The sequence below is a fragment of the Lathyrus oleraceus genome, chromosome 3 (assembly GCF_024323335.1).
Source record: "Lathyrus oleraceus cultivar Zhongwan6 chromosome 3, CAAS_Psat_ZW6_1.0, whole genome shotgun sequence".
Taxonomy (NCBI): domain Eukaryota; kingdom Viridiplantae; phylum Streptophyta; class Magnoliopsida; order Fabales; family Fabaceae; genus Lathyrus; species Lathyrus oleraceus.
Genome location: NC_066581.1, coordinates 351,126,551 through 351,142,508, shown reverse-complemented (window position 1 = coordinate 351,142,508; position 15,958 = coordinate 351,126,551).

The window sequence follows — 15,958 nt, the reverse complement described above, 5'->3', positions numbered from 1 at the left end:
AGTAGTGATCATTGTATTCAATGTAGCCCTTTTCCATTTAAATTACCATTTTTAACTTTTGTAAAGATCTATGGAGTATTGTCATTTACAGACTACCATCCTATTAAATAAAGTTGAGCTTTTTATCCAATTGTTTCTACTCTTATTTATTTTCAGTTAAATAAAATTGAATTTTTATGATGATAATTTTGAAAACCATTTCCCCCAACTGAGTAGTAGGGTCTCACCCTCAGCAAATGGCTCAGACCCCGTACAGAGTTTTATCTCCTGTATTCCCCGTAGAGTTGAATCCTCATAAGATCTTTTCTCTCTCTCCACAACCAGGATTGAGTTATTTAGAGCGAGATGATTTGCGTTCATCCCCAACATTTTTCTCCAGTTGGTGTTTCCATCTTGTTGAGATTAGCCGAATGTTGCAGCGATGATTCAAATCTGTGATATTTGTATCCTTTAGGATTGTTTTGTCTGCATAATTATAATCATATACATACATATTCATGCATAAAGCACAACATAAGATATTTTCATTATGCATTTTATTTCATTTGATTCCTTATTTTTGATCCCCTGCTACGGTGATATTATTCCCCCATACAGGATTGGTGTGTCTGTCCTCCTTCAATTGTAGAGTGTCATCCCCTTCAGCAGAACGAGTTTAACCTTTCTTATTTCCCCGCTGAGTTATTTCCCCGTGGATGATTATTGCTTCAGTTTCCTCCCCAGTTAACTATCTGGATGGAACCACTCCCCTTGAGTTATATCCTCATTAGGTTGAGTCATTGTTTGACCGTTTATTTCTAGTTACTACCTAGATGGATATTTTGGTCCCTTGAGAATATGTTACCCTAGTAATTGATAATATTCTTCTCAATTTTTGAGTACATTACTTTTGCCCAATACCCGGTAAAATGTAATATGCTTCCTTTGCTTTCCCCAGCAGATTCATTTTCACGTTTCCCCAGGCAGTCTATCCTTGATATGTTCATCCTAACCGATGACGGATATTCTCCCTTTATGGTTTTCTTCCCAGTTAAAAGGTAGTTGTAATCCCTATTTCATTCCCCAGAGAGTTAATCCTTGATATGTTCATCTTAACCGGTGACAGATATTCTCTCTTTGGTATTCTATCCAGTAACTGATAGATATAATTCCTATTTTCCTCGACAGTCTATCCTTGATATGTTCATTCTAACCGATGGCAGATATTCTTCCTTTGAGTTTATCCTTGATATGTTCACTGTAACCAGTGGCAGATATTCTCTCTTTGGTCTTTTGCTCAGTAACAGGTAGTTGTAAATCCTATTTTTCCCAGCAGGCTATTCTTACCCAGTAAACGGTAACGAATACACCGCCTTTTTCTCAGCGAGTCATCCTTGATATGTTTACCCTAATCGGTAACGGATGATCCTCTGTCAGAATATATTATCTGCCTACCCAGTAACTGGTAGTAGATAATATACTTCTAATACTCTTGCGTTGAAGTTTATCCTTCCCCAATTGAGTTTGAGTGTGTATTTCCTCAGTAAAGTCGCCAATCCCCTGTTTGGTTCAGGTATTTCAATTTTATTCTGATTTACCCATTTCCCCTGCAGATTTCCCTTATCCCCAACTGAGTCCTTCCATTGATTTATTTTCATGGAAGTCTCCCTCGTGTCCCCAATAGTTTTTAAGTCGTAGCCTAGCCTACGCACAACTGTTTATCCCTAGGGTCTTTGTCTCCCCAGTAAGTGTTCCTTATAGAATGAATTATGCTCCTGTGGATTTGTTAGTGTCTCCAGATTATTTTCCTTTGTGGCAATATCTTCCCCACAAAGATTATTTTTAACAGTTCATATCATATGCATCATGAGGTCTCTTAGGGACCAAAATTTGTTTCTATTGTTGTTATTTAAGTCCATTCTATTGAGTTGATACAAATATTTTAACCTTCACATCCTCAGTTAGAATGTCCTTAAATAGGGGCTGCTATAAGACCTTAATTTTGACCTTAAGACCTCTCATGTTATCTCATCATACGCATTGGCTTTGGGATCACACCTTGGAATCCTCCTTACCCCTCATTCATTGAGTTTGCATTGGGAGAGATCACCAAGCACATTTTATTGTATCATACTTTTTTTTCATTATTTACTAACCAAAATGCCAAAAATATGTCAATATATAGTTTGTTGCTTTTGTAGGTAGTGTGTGTGTTCACCCATGCTCCATCAAGCTTATATATAGGGTTTAAGACCCTCAATGCAAGGAGACTAATCAAGAGATGGTTTACATTGGTTCTAGACATCATATATGGATCCCCATGATCTTGACATATCATTTTGATCAAGAATTCATCAAGAGTTTGAAGCTTGTTTGCCTTGGAAGCCCTAATTCATCTAGGTATCTTGTGTGACTTCCTCAACAAGTTTCTTCATCATTTGATCAATTATTTAAAGTTATACTTCATATTACATCATATTACACATATATGATCCTCCATGAGTCCCAAATATCAATATAATGTCAAGTTTGCAAGTTAGTTCATGGTGGTTGACCAGAGAAAGTCAACTAGTCAAAACTGGAGTTTCCTAGACCCAATCTCCTACACATTTTGTCATATGAAAATTATTCCAAGATAAAACTTACTCCTTATGACATTCCAAAAAAATTTCATGTTGAAGTTAAGAGCTAGTTTTGCTCGTAACGTCAATTTTTATGATGAATGATTATAGGTCATTTTGTCTGAACCCTAGTTAGGAGGTCAACTTCCAAGGACCATAACTTGCTCAATTTTTATGATATGAAATCCATTCAAGTTTCATGAACGAATTCAAGATGTCCTCTTCAACCATTAGGTTTGGAAGAATTTCAAATTCAACTTGAAAATGCATGTGCCAAGAGGAAACATTATAGGTCATTTTGGGTCATTACCATTGAACAAGTGATTTTCCTCAACTTCTAAAATGCATAACTCCTTCATGCCTAACCCAAATTAGGTCAAATTTGTGACCAAATTGAATAGGTCTGAAAGATATACAACTTTGATGAAGGAACTGTTTCCATTTGAAGGCAATATCAAACATTATTCAAGGCGGAAGAAGTGAACATTTGACTTGGTACTTAGAAAATTTTCAAATATGTTTGATTTTCCAAACTTCCACCTCAAAATGAATCATGATCCAAGCTTCAAATGGAAAAGTGTTCAACATGAAAGTTGTTCCCCTTGATCTCACCTTTCCAAAAAGTCTATGATCATCTCATTTGGCTAAGAAATGAAGGACTTGAGCATGGGCTCTTTTCAAAGGTCCATTTGGATGAATTTCACCTTCACTTTCCAATTTCAAATGCATGGCCATATGACATGATTTTAGCATTGAACTCAAGTAATTTTGGACCTGAATACATCACTTGATGGGCCTATCACGCACCCATGTAAGCATGCAAGGAAAATTTTGGAAGTGTGTGGAAATGAATTGCATTGGTTATAAATACAACCCTCATGACTCAGAATTGAGGTCCTCATGCCCAAGCTTTGAACCTGCAATCTAAACCCTCACCATTAAAGGATAGTCTTGAAGGTTTTCATTTGAAAATCGAGCTTCAAATCTCATTCTATTTTGAGATTGAAACTCCAAGAGTCCAAGCTTTTCTTTGGTCCAATTCACCTCCTACAAGCTTCTGAAGCCAAGCCAGGGACAATTGGAAGCAAGATCAAGCAAGGTTGAAGCTCCTTCGAAGGTGATTTTTCAGAATTTTCATCACTTCGATTCTCACTCAATTCTTCAATATTCTTTGTCATTTTTTGTTGGTTGAAGTCCTACCAATGTAGGCAACACAATTGAGTTTCTTTGAGGTTAAATTGAAGCAACTCAGTTCATGATCCTCAAAATTCAAATCCTTGTATCTCTTGATATACTTGGAATTGGAGAAAATTGAGGTCAGATTCGAGCTTCTGAGGATTTTTTCTTTAAATCCATGTCCTTGTTTTTCATTTCCATGGTGGTTGGTGGTGGACCAGTCTAGTGAGGTCCACCAGAGAAGACAACCGAAGCTTGGGCTCCGGTGATGTGGTGTCATGTCTCCTGGCCGTTTGATCAGTTTGAAATGTTTTAATCTTAGCCATCTGTTTTGATTACCAACTATGTGACGCGTTCATTGAAGGCTATGGTTGATAGTACGCACGTGGCCATCAGATATGCCACCTCAATTAATGAGGGAGATCTGATTACCCTTGTTTTTTCTATTTTTATTTTAATTTCTGATTTTATATTTAATCCTTTTATTTTGTTTAATTCATATTAATTTCATTTTTAATCCAAAAAATATGGGACTTTCACCAAAAATCTTTAAATATTTTTCTCTTCCATATTCTGAATTAAAATTATTTTTTGGATTAATTTTGATATTTTTCATGAATTAAATATTTTTGTGCATATTTTTAATTGTTTAAAAATACTTCTGACTTTTCAAAAATCATGACATTTTTTGTCTAAGGTCCTTTGACCTAGAATAAATCTCTTAGCCATTTATTTGGTGTTTTGAAGAGGTTTTAGGTTTTGACCAAATTAAATTGTATTTTAATGCATTTTTAATTTGATTTATAATTCATTAAATGTGTAAAATTTATGTTGAGCTATTTTTATGGTCTTGTGATGTTTGACTATTTGTTTGGGCCTTGGTCAAGGTTGATTGCTTTTGTCAGATTAAAATCATTGGATTTAGGGGATTGATGAAATATACATTTCATCTCCCAAAATGAATGAATGATCTTAATTTGATAAAATTCCTCCCATGACCAATTTTTGTTTCTCTCACTCCCCTCCCTCTTCATCTTCATCCCTATTCTTTCTCATTCCTTTCATTGACCAATGAAGTCTCTAATGTCTTAAGGCTAATTACTTCATCAATGACCTTGTGTCAGATCAACCAATACAAGTATAGATGAGATAAGTCCATCCCTCTTGATCTTTGCTTTTAGTGTGTGGTATGTTTTAGGAGTTTGGTTCATCATACCAAATCTCTAACATGCATTAACACCTAAATTTTTATTACCCGACCATAGATAGTTGTGACTTCTACATAAGTCCAACTATGATTGCTTAACATAGAACTAAATTTGACCCTAAAGGCATATCATTCTAGTAAGCGAGATTGTAAGTCTCCCTCACCCTTCGTGGTATTGTGTGGAAACTTGACATTTTTTCCTTCCCATCTGTCGCACCTCAAAAAATGATGATAATGCGATCCCTCGCGATAGGACGCGGAAAAAATGTTCGAAACAGAGTCGCCACCGAACTTTATTTATTCCAATGAAGGAATAGGAAAATATCGAGAAAACCTTTAAAGATAAGAATAATGGTCATCACAACCATATTCGGGTTCGGGAGTCGATTACGCAAGGGGAAGGTATTAGCACCCCTTATGTCCGTTGTACTCAACGGGAACCTCTTAGTCTGATTTTGCTATTTTGACTGTTTAGTTGACTGTTTATCTGCTTGCTTCGAGAAGTTAGAATTGATGATAGATATGGATGAAGACCTCAGGAGGGGGAAATGGGAGGTTTTTTATTAGTGTGCTCGCGAAGATACAGCAATCTCCTGCCTACGTATCCTTATGGTGCAATAAGGAAATCAGAGCATTCGTAGTCCGGGCTACTACGAATATTTGGTGTGTTTTGTTTTGATGAACGACTGTGTAGGTCGGTGTTCTAACGGCTAAACGCTGGCGTTGTCTACTCTCGGTGGAGGCTCTAGCACTGGTTTGTTTGGCGCATTAGAAAGGATTGACAGTGTTCTTTTGAAGAGGTTTTGGTCACGCGGGGGTGACAAGTTAAATTGAGATGTTTGGGTGTTTGATTGGTTTCGATCGCTCGGGGGCGAGATGTTAGGTTGATGCGTTTGAGATGTTTTTGGAGAACGACGAAAGATTGAGCAATATGGTGTACACCAATTATCCAATTCTTTCGAGGAATAATAAGGCGTCCGCCTTCTAGTCCCTTTTCGTTCGAATTATTTTGAAAGTTTGTTTGTGGATGTTGAATACGCACGGTTGTGAGGCGTACACCTCCTACTTGCTTATTCAAAGAATAATGAGGCGTACGCCACCTATTCCTTTATCCAAGTTTATTTAGTGTGTTTTAGTCGGAAGTCGATAATTTGTGCAATATGGCGTTCGCCAATTATTCAAATAATCGAAAGATGGCGAGGCGTACGCCTCTCATCTTTTATCATCCGAAGTTTAAATTGTAAAAGATATGTTTGGATATCGGATTGGTAGGTTTTGATCGAAAGATGATTTGAGTTTATTCGATTGTAGTTTTGAATTGATGATGAAAATTCGAGCAATGTGGCGTACGCCAATTATTCAAATAATCGAAAGATAATGAGGCGTACGCCTCCTATCCTCTTTTCATCTGAAATATGGAATTAAAAGGATTTAGGATTTGAGTTGATTTAGAAGATGTGATTTGAACTTTATGATTTAAGATTTAATCGGGTGACAAGAACTCGCGCAATATGGCGTACGCCAATTATTCGAGTAATTGAGAAATAGTAAGGCGTACGCCTCCTATCTCCTTTTCATCCCAAGTTTATGTTTAAAAGAGAAAATTCTTTTGAAATTGAATGATTTTGAAAAGTGGTTTGAACTTGTGTTTATGAAATGAATTTTATTTAGTGTATTATTTCATCTACTCGATTAATCAATAATCAAGTAGGATTCATTGTAAGGAAGCCCAAGAGTAAGCTATGTGAGGTTGATGGCGATGCTAAGAGCAATCGACTTACAAGGGTATTTGAAAGTGGGCTCGATATTTGAATCGAGAATTGTTGTTTGTGCTTTTTGAAATTGGTTTTTGAATCATGGTTTTGTATGAAATTGAATTTGTTTATTATGAAAATATGGTGGAAAAGAAAATCTTTTAATTATTATCAAATTTTACTTAAGTTGATTAATCGAATTAATTAAAACTAATTATCAAAATTATTTAATTATCTCAAATAATTAAGTTAATTAAGATTATTTAGTTAAAAACAATTAATCAAACAAAAATTCAATTAATAATATTTTTTATGAAAAAACAAATTAGTGACAACTTTGATTTATAAAAATTGAATCGGTGACAAAATGTGCTCAGGAATCGGTTCATACATAGCAACAATGAATTGAAATGTTGTATGTGAAATAGAAACACGGTGGAAAAATGTATCAGAAGTTTGGGCGGTAAATCGACATGAGATTATCGAATCCCCAGTTTTTAATTCAATTATTTATCCAAATGAAATCCAAACAATCATCATTCATCTACTATGACTTCTTATTAGAATAGAATAGAAATAAATCATGTCCAAGGAGACCTCAAAGGTGCAGCTAATGCAAAACAAATTCAGCTAGTACAGAATAAAGAAACGAACTGTTCAGCATTTCAACCAATATCCATTTGTTCTATTGATAACACTGATGGGAAATAAACTTTAATTTCACAAAAAATCTTCCCACAAAACTAATACATCTAACAGTCAATATAACACACTTGTAATGTCTAAACAAGCTTCAAGCGGTAATCTAATCACATTTTAATACAACACTTATAGGAAAGAAACAAATGCTATAATCAAAACAAGATCACAGTCGTTCATTATCTACAGGTTCTCAGTCCATAAACTAACTCATTCGTATCCTCAATTTAAACAACACAAACAAACCAAGCTGGAAACCCTATCGAAACATCCATGAGTCACCATAATTAATTTTCAAACGTGAAGACTGTAGTCATACAGAAGGTAAAAGCAGCAAATTTAAAGTATATCGCTTATCTGAAAACTGAATGTAAACTCATTAGAAACAACATAAACTTAAATCCGACGCTTTAACCGAAATACTACCAAAATGATCAAATTGTCATGTTCTGTTTGCTGCTCTGAGTTCATGGTTGTCGCGGGATTTCCATTAGAACAGAAAGGTATCTTGTGAGCGCCGTAAGATCTTCGACAGATCCACTATCCTATTCAAGATATTGTTGGTATAGATCCAAGCCGTCGCTTTTTGACTGCACCTGTTCCGGCGGAACGTCTACCTTGGGGACGCGTTTTGCCGTTCCGAGCTGGGTGGTGCCATGGTTGAAACGGTTGTTGAGTGAGGGTTTCGATGATGGTGTGAGGGTTTGTGTTGAAGGAGGGTATTTGTTGGTTGTGGTGTTGGTGGTAAACGGCGGAGATTCAAAGTGAGCGGCGATTGGGGGTGAGCGATGGTTTAGGGTTTGGTGGATTTGGAGGTTTAAGGTAGTGGCGGCGGTGAATGTGTTGTGATGAAGAAGGGTTTGACGATTGGGATTTTGAAGGTTTACGGTGGGTTTTGGGTGGTCGATGGTTTCGCGGTGGTGAATCCGCGGCGGCAGTGGAGGTTGACGGCGGCTGAGCTTGTGTTTTGAAGGTAGTGGAGACGGAGGTTGTGATGGGTTTTTGGTCAGTGAGAGGAGAAAGGGTTCGGAGGTTTGCGGCGGGGTTGGAGAACAAGAAGGGTTTTTCTTCTTCTCTTCCGCCTTCTCTTTCTGTTTTCTCTTTTGCGTGAGAGAGAGTGAAAGAAGGGTTTGTGGGTTGTCCGTAAAAATGAGTGGAAGGTGAGGGTCTTTTAGAGAGAGAGAGCGTGAGGTTGTTAGCAGTGGAGAGAGACGTTGGGGAGTGGAGTGTGAGTGTCTGTGAGGGACGAAAATGAGGGAGTGGGAGAAATAGTGGAGAGAAGAGTCTTGAGAGATTGTGAGCGGAGGGACACGTGTGAAGGGTGAAGAAAATATGCAAGCTGGCATTTCCTCACAAGAATCCAATGCTATAATTTACTATTTATTTATTTTATACTTATTATTTATTTAAGAAAAATAAAATCAACAAAGAAAAATCTAATTAATATTTGATTCTAATTAATATCTAAAAAAACTAACTAATATTTTAAAAAATCTAACTAATATTTAATTAAATATCATTCTAATTTCTTCAAAAATATTGACCCATTAAAACAAAAATCGAGTACAAATTTATTCGGAAAATTAAATCAATCACACCAAAATTATCAGCACAAAACATATTATTTGAAAAATACACTGTTTTCCTCAAATTTTAACGATTCAACTGATTTTGTCTGTATTCTCCAATAAATTCATTTCGACTGACATTTTAGGCATTTATTCATGATGAAAATGTATGTAATGGTATGTATGTGATGAAAAAAAATAAAATGAGATCGATTGTATGAAAAAATTTAAATATGCCCGGACAAAATTGGGGTACGACGGCTGCCCCTATTTAATTATCTTGAACTAGAAGGTAGGAATGACAACGGTCATCATACATTCGTGGTGGAAGGTAATTAAATACGAAAGGATCCGAATTTTGTCATTTGAAATGCAATGGAATGGATGCAGAAAGAAAATGCAATGGATTCTAACAGCACCAAGGTAGTAGGGGTAGAATGTCAGATCAGTGCCAACCCTCGAGTCAACATTCAAATCTTGCACAGTTTTTTTTTTTTTTTTTTTAATGTAAAGACAAAACTGTACATGTTTTCTGACACCAAAAGGATGACAATCCAAGTTAATGGTCATCACCAAAAGGATGATAGAATTCACCATGATTGTCAGGACTGTCATCACCAAAAGGATGATGGATAAACCGAGCTTCAACAGTAGTTATCACCAAAAGGATGATGGTTACAGTGGATACAACAAAGATCACCATCACCAAAAGGATGATGGTAAGATCAACAACAAATCTTGCTATCACCAAAAGGATGAAAGTTAAACACAATCCAAATCTAAAGGTTTTCATCACCAAAAGGATGATGTCCGTCACTAAAAGGATGATGGTTATTCTGATAAAGTTTCCTATTACCGAGAGTATAGTATCAAGGCTATCACCAAAAGGATGATAGTTGACTCATCAACTTCAAAGATCACCGTCACCAAAAGGATGAAGGTAAGATCAATACAAAACTTGTTATCACCAAAAGGATGATAAGAAGTCAAATAACTTCAATGATCACCATCACCAAAAGGATGAAGGTATAATCACACAACAAACTTGTTATCACCAAAAGGATGATAATAAGTCAACAATCACCATCACCAAAAGGATGAAGGTATAATTAAAAGACACAACTTGTTATCGCCAAAAGGACGATAATAAGTCACACGCAATTGATCACCATCACCAAAAGGATGAAGGTAATATCAAGACAAACTTGTTATCACCAAAAGGATGATAATAAGTCGAAACTCAATGATCACCATCACCAAAAGGATGATAGTAAGATCAAAACAAAACCTTGTTATCACCAAAAGGATGATAATCACCATCACCAAAAGGATGAAGGCATAATTAAAAGATAAAACATGTTACCACCAAAAGGATGATAATAAGCACGCACGCAATTGCTCACCATCACCAAAAGGATGAAGGTAGGATCAAGACACAAACTTGTTACCACCAAAAGGATGATAATAAGTCAACAATCACCATCACCAAAAGGATAAAGGTATTGTCAAACGACAAAACTCGTTATCACCAAAAGGATGATAATAAGTACACACGCAATTGATCACCATCACCAAAAGGATGAAGGTAGGATCAAGACACCAACTTGTTATCACCAAAAGGATGATAATAAGTCGACAATCACCATCACCAAAAGGATGAAGGTATTGCCAAACGACAAAACTTGTTACCACCAAAAGGATGATAATAAGCACACACGCAATTGATCACCATCACCAAAAGGATGAAGGTAGGATCAAGACACAAACTTGTTATCACCAAAAGGATGATAATAAGTCAACAGTCACCATCACCAAAAGGATGAAGGTATTGTCAAACGACAAAACTTGTTACCACCAAAAGGATGATAATAAGCATACAACGCAATTGATCACCATCACCAAAAGGATGAAGGTAAGATCAAGACACAAACTTGTTACCACCAAAAGGATGATAATAAGTCAACAATCACCATCACCAAAAGGATGAAGGTATTGTCAAACGACAAAACTTGTTACCACCTAAAGGATGATAATAAGCACACACGCAATTGATCACCATCACCAAAAGGATGAAGGTAGGATCAAGACACAAACTTGTTACCACCAAAAGGATGATAATAAGTCAACAATAACCATCACCAAAAGGATGAAGGTATAATTAAAAGACGAAACTTGTTACCACCGAAAGGATGATAATAAGCACATAACGCAATTGATCACCATCACCAAAAGGATGAAGGTAGGATCAAGACACAAACTTGTTATCACCAAAAGGATGATAATAAGTCAACAACCTTAAATATCACTGACACCAAAAGGATGACAGTAAGATCAAACAAACCGAACTTGTTATCACCAAAAGGATGATAATAAGGACAGAACTTCAAAACTTGTTATCACAAAAAGGATGATGATAACCTGAAACAGACTCAGTGATCGCCATCACCAAAAGGATGAGGGTAAGATCAAAACAAAACTCGTTATCACCAAAAGGATGATAATGAGCCCATAACTCAAATGGTCACCGTCACCAAAAGGATGAAGGTAAGACCAATCAACAAAACTTGTTATCACCAAAAGGATGATAATAAGTCAATAGTCACCATCACCAAAAGGATGAAGGTACTACAAACAACAGAACTCGTTATCACCAAAAGGATGATAATGAATCCACAATCACCATCACCAAAAGGATGAAGGTGAGATCATAACTTTGAAACTTGTTACCACCAAAAGGATGATAATAAGTTATAATGACTTCAAATATTACTGACACCAAAAGGATGACAGTGGGGTTGGACTTTCCAAATGTCACCATCACCAAAAGGATGATAGCTTAAACTGAACTCCATATTCTCTATCACCAAAAGGATGATATTGGATTAAACTGGACGTCATCACCAAAAGGATGATGATTGAACCAAAATGACAAGGGCCTTATCACCATAAGGATCGCCGACACCAAAAGGATGACGGTAGACTGTAATAATTGCAGAGGTCGCCATTCACCAAAAGGATGAAGGTTAGGCCCAAAACTTCAAGGATCGTCGACACCAAAAGGATGACAGTAAGTTCACAAATGCCAAGGATTTACCATTACCAAAAGGATAACGGTGATCATAAACAGGACGATGATCAATATTATTCTTCAACGGACTTTCACCAAAAGGATGATAGTGAGAAAAAATATTGGAAAAATAAGGCTACTGTCAAAGTTCAGTTAACCTGATTTGCTGAGTAGTGTTGGAACATTACTGAGTAAGACTTGCTTGGGGTATCCACCAACAAAAGGTTGCAGAACAAATACTCTCTAGGGAGGTGTAGTTTCCATCAACAAAAGGTTACATGAAACGACTCAATGAGGGACGCTCAACGCGAAACACGGTAAGTGTTTGGAGAAACATTGTTTGACTTAGCTGAGGATAACATCTTATCAACAAAAGGTTGAAAGATGTAACTCCATGGGGAACGCCCGATAGCAGGGTAGGAACTCACTCAGAAAAACAATGACTCAACTGAGGGCTGGCCTGGATGCCTACGACTAAAACTTGGATTTTGATTTGTGTCATATGGATAAATATCATGTATGCATTTATGTAATGAGGTGATGCATATGATGCATGTGATGCATGTTTGAATGCAAAGGATGATTGGTTTGTTTGGGATTGGCCTCCCTTTTCAAAAGCAATGTATTTTGTGAAACCAATGCTGGTTCTATTTGGTTTTATGTGGATGCCAGCGAGGTGGGCTTTGGTCTTTCTGGTAATTGTCAATGTAGATTGGACCATCGGTTGGTGGAAGGATCTGACTTCCCGACACTCGGTAGTTGATGATATGATGAACACGCAGTAGATGCGGATACTCTTGGTGCCCCAAGTTTGATCTCTTGCTGATACATTGTGTATTTGTCTTCGAGAAGATCTCGATCTCTTCCTTTGAGATGTCTGGCCAGCCTGTAACTGAGCATAGCGACGTGATCAACGCATGATGATCGTGCCCCTGACGTGCCCTAAGGATTCTTGTCAAGGTATGATATTGTATTGGTATGAACTTTCGACACTTGTGAATTCAAGCAGTCACTAGTGTCTGATGCAATCTGCTTGACTGACTTGAAGATATGAAGGAAATCTGCCCCTTGCAAATCGTCTTGCCCCTGACTGTAGGGTGTTCAAAGGAATTCTCCTTGACAGGAAACTTTTAGGAGTGATTATCCCATGACGTGGTCTGAGTTTGTTTTCTGATGTCCAAATCTGGCTATGGTCTGCCCCTGATTAGCCTTTGAGGAACCTGCCCCGGACTGCCTGAGTATTTAAGTGTCTTTCCTCCCTGATCAACCGATGCTTGGAGATTTGTCTTATACTGGCTACTTCTTATGTCAACATGATCAAAAGATGACATGCCCCTGATTCACAGGATGGTCTTGATTTGTGTCAGCACCAACGATCAAGTGCCTCTTGAATTGCCCCTTCTTGGAATTTTCTTGATGTCAAGTACTGACTGACAATTAAGAATTGTTATCCAAGAAATGGTGATTTTAATGCAATAGTTATGCAAGCTTTGAAAAACAATCATTCATTTGGAGTGTTGTGGTAATGTGTGACGAGTGGACCATGTGTCCAAACGCGGTGCTTGATTTAGCTAGTGTGTGAGTGATATAGTGAGAAGAGAATATTAGCAAATCTCTAGGAGTCAGTTTACTCAACCTTGCTATAGTATGCTTTCAGAACAAACCCTACTTCAATTAGGTCTTTTGAGGGTTGTAACGTGGCTTGGTTCATGGTTATTGAAACAAAAGGATATAAGGCTCAAAGTTTATTTTAACCCACCCTTTCTTCATGATGATCTCCAATCCCATGTTCAGTTAATTCACACACATTCGTCTTTTGCAGGTGTAAGGATAAAGATGGTGATTCAAGGTTTCTTGGAATGGCAGCCACCTTATTTCGTTTTTTTGGATGTCGGTGACCCTTTGATTTTGGTATGGTGGTCACTGAATCTTGTTTTGTTTTGTTGGAGACTTTCATAGTCTCTTGATTTTTGTTTTGATCCCTAACTTTTGCATGGACCGCTTTGTCTGCAGCTTTAATCCATCGGGATTGCCCCTGTTTTTTCCTAAGTCCCCTTTTAAGGTGTTGGACTTAGCGGGCTCTTTCTCTGACCTTTTTTGAAATTGAGACTGCCAAGTCATTGGTCATTACAGAACAACCGACATAAAATTTGGATTTGTATGGTTCCTTCGACACTTCAAGATGTGTGTGAAGAATGTCATATGGTTGATCCTTGTATGGGATATTTCATCTTGTAAATTTAAATGTGTAGTCAAATTAACTGAACACTACCCTGCCCCAGGTTAAGCGTAAGGGTTTTTTTAGATCCGAAAGAAACTCCTACTTCTAGGCTCGAAGTGGTTGACTAGGGATTAACTCCTTATCTCTCCAGTGTTTGGGGATTTGAAACAATGTCTATACATCATTAGTAGGATTTTATCCGAAAGCATACGATCAGTAATTATGAGTATTTTGTTTTCGTCATCCTCCTTCCAACATTTACTAACAATAGTGTGATGAAGAAAGTGAGGTGAAAAAGTATGTGTTTGTGATATGCAAATGTGATAATATGAGTGAATATGAAAGATTGATTCAAAGCATGCATAATTATCCCATTAATAAGACCAAATAAAAACAACAATGTTCAAAGCATACAATACTTAAACAAACAAGATCAAATTACAAGAATGTGAAATGGTAAAGAAGGGCATAATGATCGCCTTCATTCAAATGAACATGCCTTCATCTTTGGATTCTTCGGCGGAATTGCTTTGTTTGTTCAGGCCGGTGGGGAGCTTTATCTTCGAGGTTCACTCGACTCTGCATGCGCCGGCATGGGGTTTGTTGCAACGTTTGGCCTCACTGGCGTGAATGTAAGTGCTTTACTGTCAATCAAATCTTGAACCTTGTGCTTGAAAGCCTTACAATTCTCTATTGTATGCCTTGGGGCACCCATGTGATACTCACAGTGAGCATTGGCGTCGTAGCCTGGAGGATATGGTAGAGTTGCAGGTGTTATCTCCTTCAGCACAATTGACCCATCCTTTAGCAGGTAGGGGAGGATCTTGCTATATGATACTGGCAGAGGATCGAAATGTCTCTCTGGCCTCCTTGCCCTTTGCTGGTTAGGTTGACGTTGTGGAGCACGTTGCTGTTGATTCTGATATTGTTGTTGGTAAGCCGGCTGTTGATAAGGTTGTTGATACTGTTGTTGATATGGTTTCTGATATGGTTGCTGGTGTGGAGGCTGATATGGCGTTGGGATGACCGTGGAAACCTGATGATAAGGCGTATGAGCATATGGAGGTGCCCTATATCCTCCTCCTCTCGTTATGGCATTGGTCTGCCCTTCTGGCTTCTTTGGGAGGTTGGGATAAGGCTTCTTTATCCCACTTGAAGCATTAGCAGCACAAGGTAGCTTTCCTTTCTTGATCTGGCTCTCGATCCGTTCTCCCACGGAGACGACCTCAGCAAAAGTTGGGAAACTGGATCCTACCATCTTTTCCATGTATTGGGTGTGCAGGGTTCCCATAAACATGTCGATTAACTCTTTGTCAAGGAGAGGAGGTTGAACACGAGCTGCTAGCTCTCTCCAACGCTGGGCGTATTCCTTGAATGACTCGTTGTTGCGTTGAGTCATGTCTTGCAGTTGGGTGCGGTTGGGCGCTAGATCAGTATTGTACTGATAATGCCTTAGGAATGCTTCAGCAAGGTCTCTCCACGACTGGACCTGACCTCTCTCTAGTTGCATGTACCACTCCAAGGATGCCCCACTGAGACTATCTTGGAAGTAATAAGTTAGGAGTTGATCATTACTGATGTGGGCAGCCATTTTGCGACAGTAGGCTCTGAGGTGAGTTCTCGGGCAACTGATCCCTTTGTATTTTTCAAAGTCCGGGACTTTGAA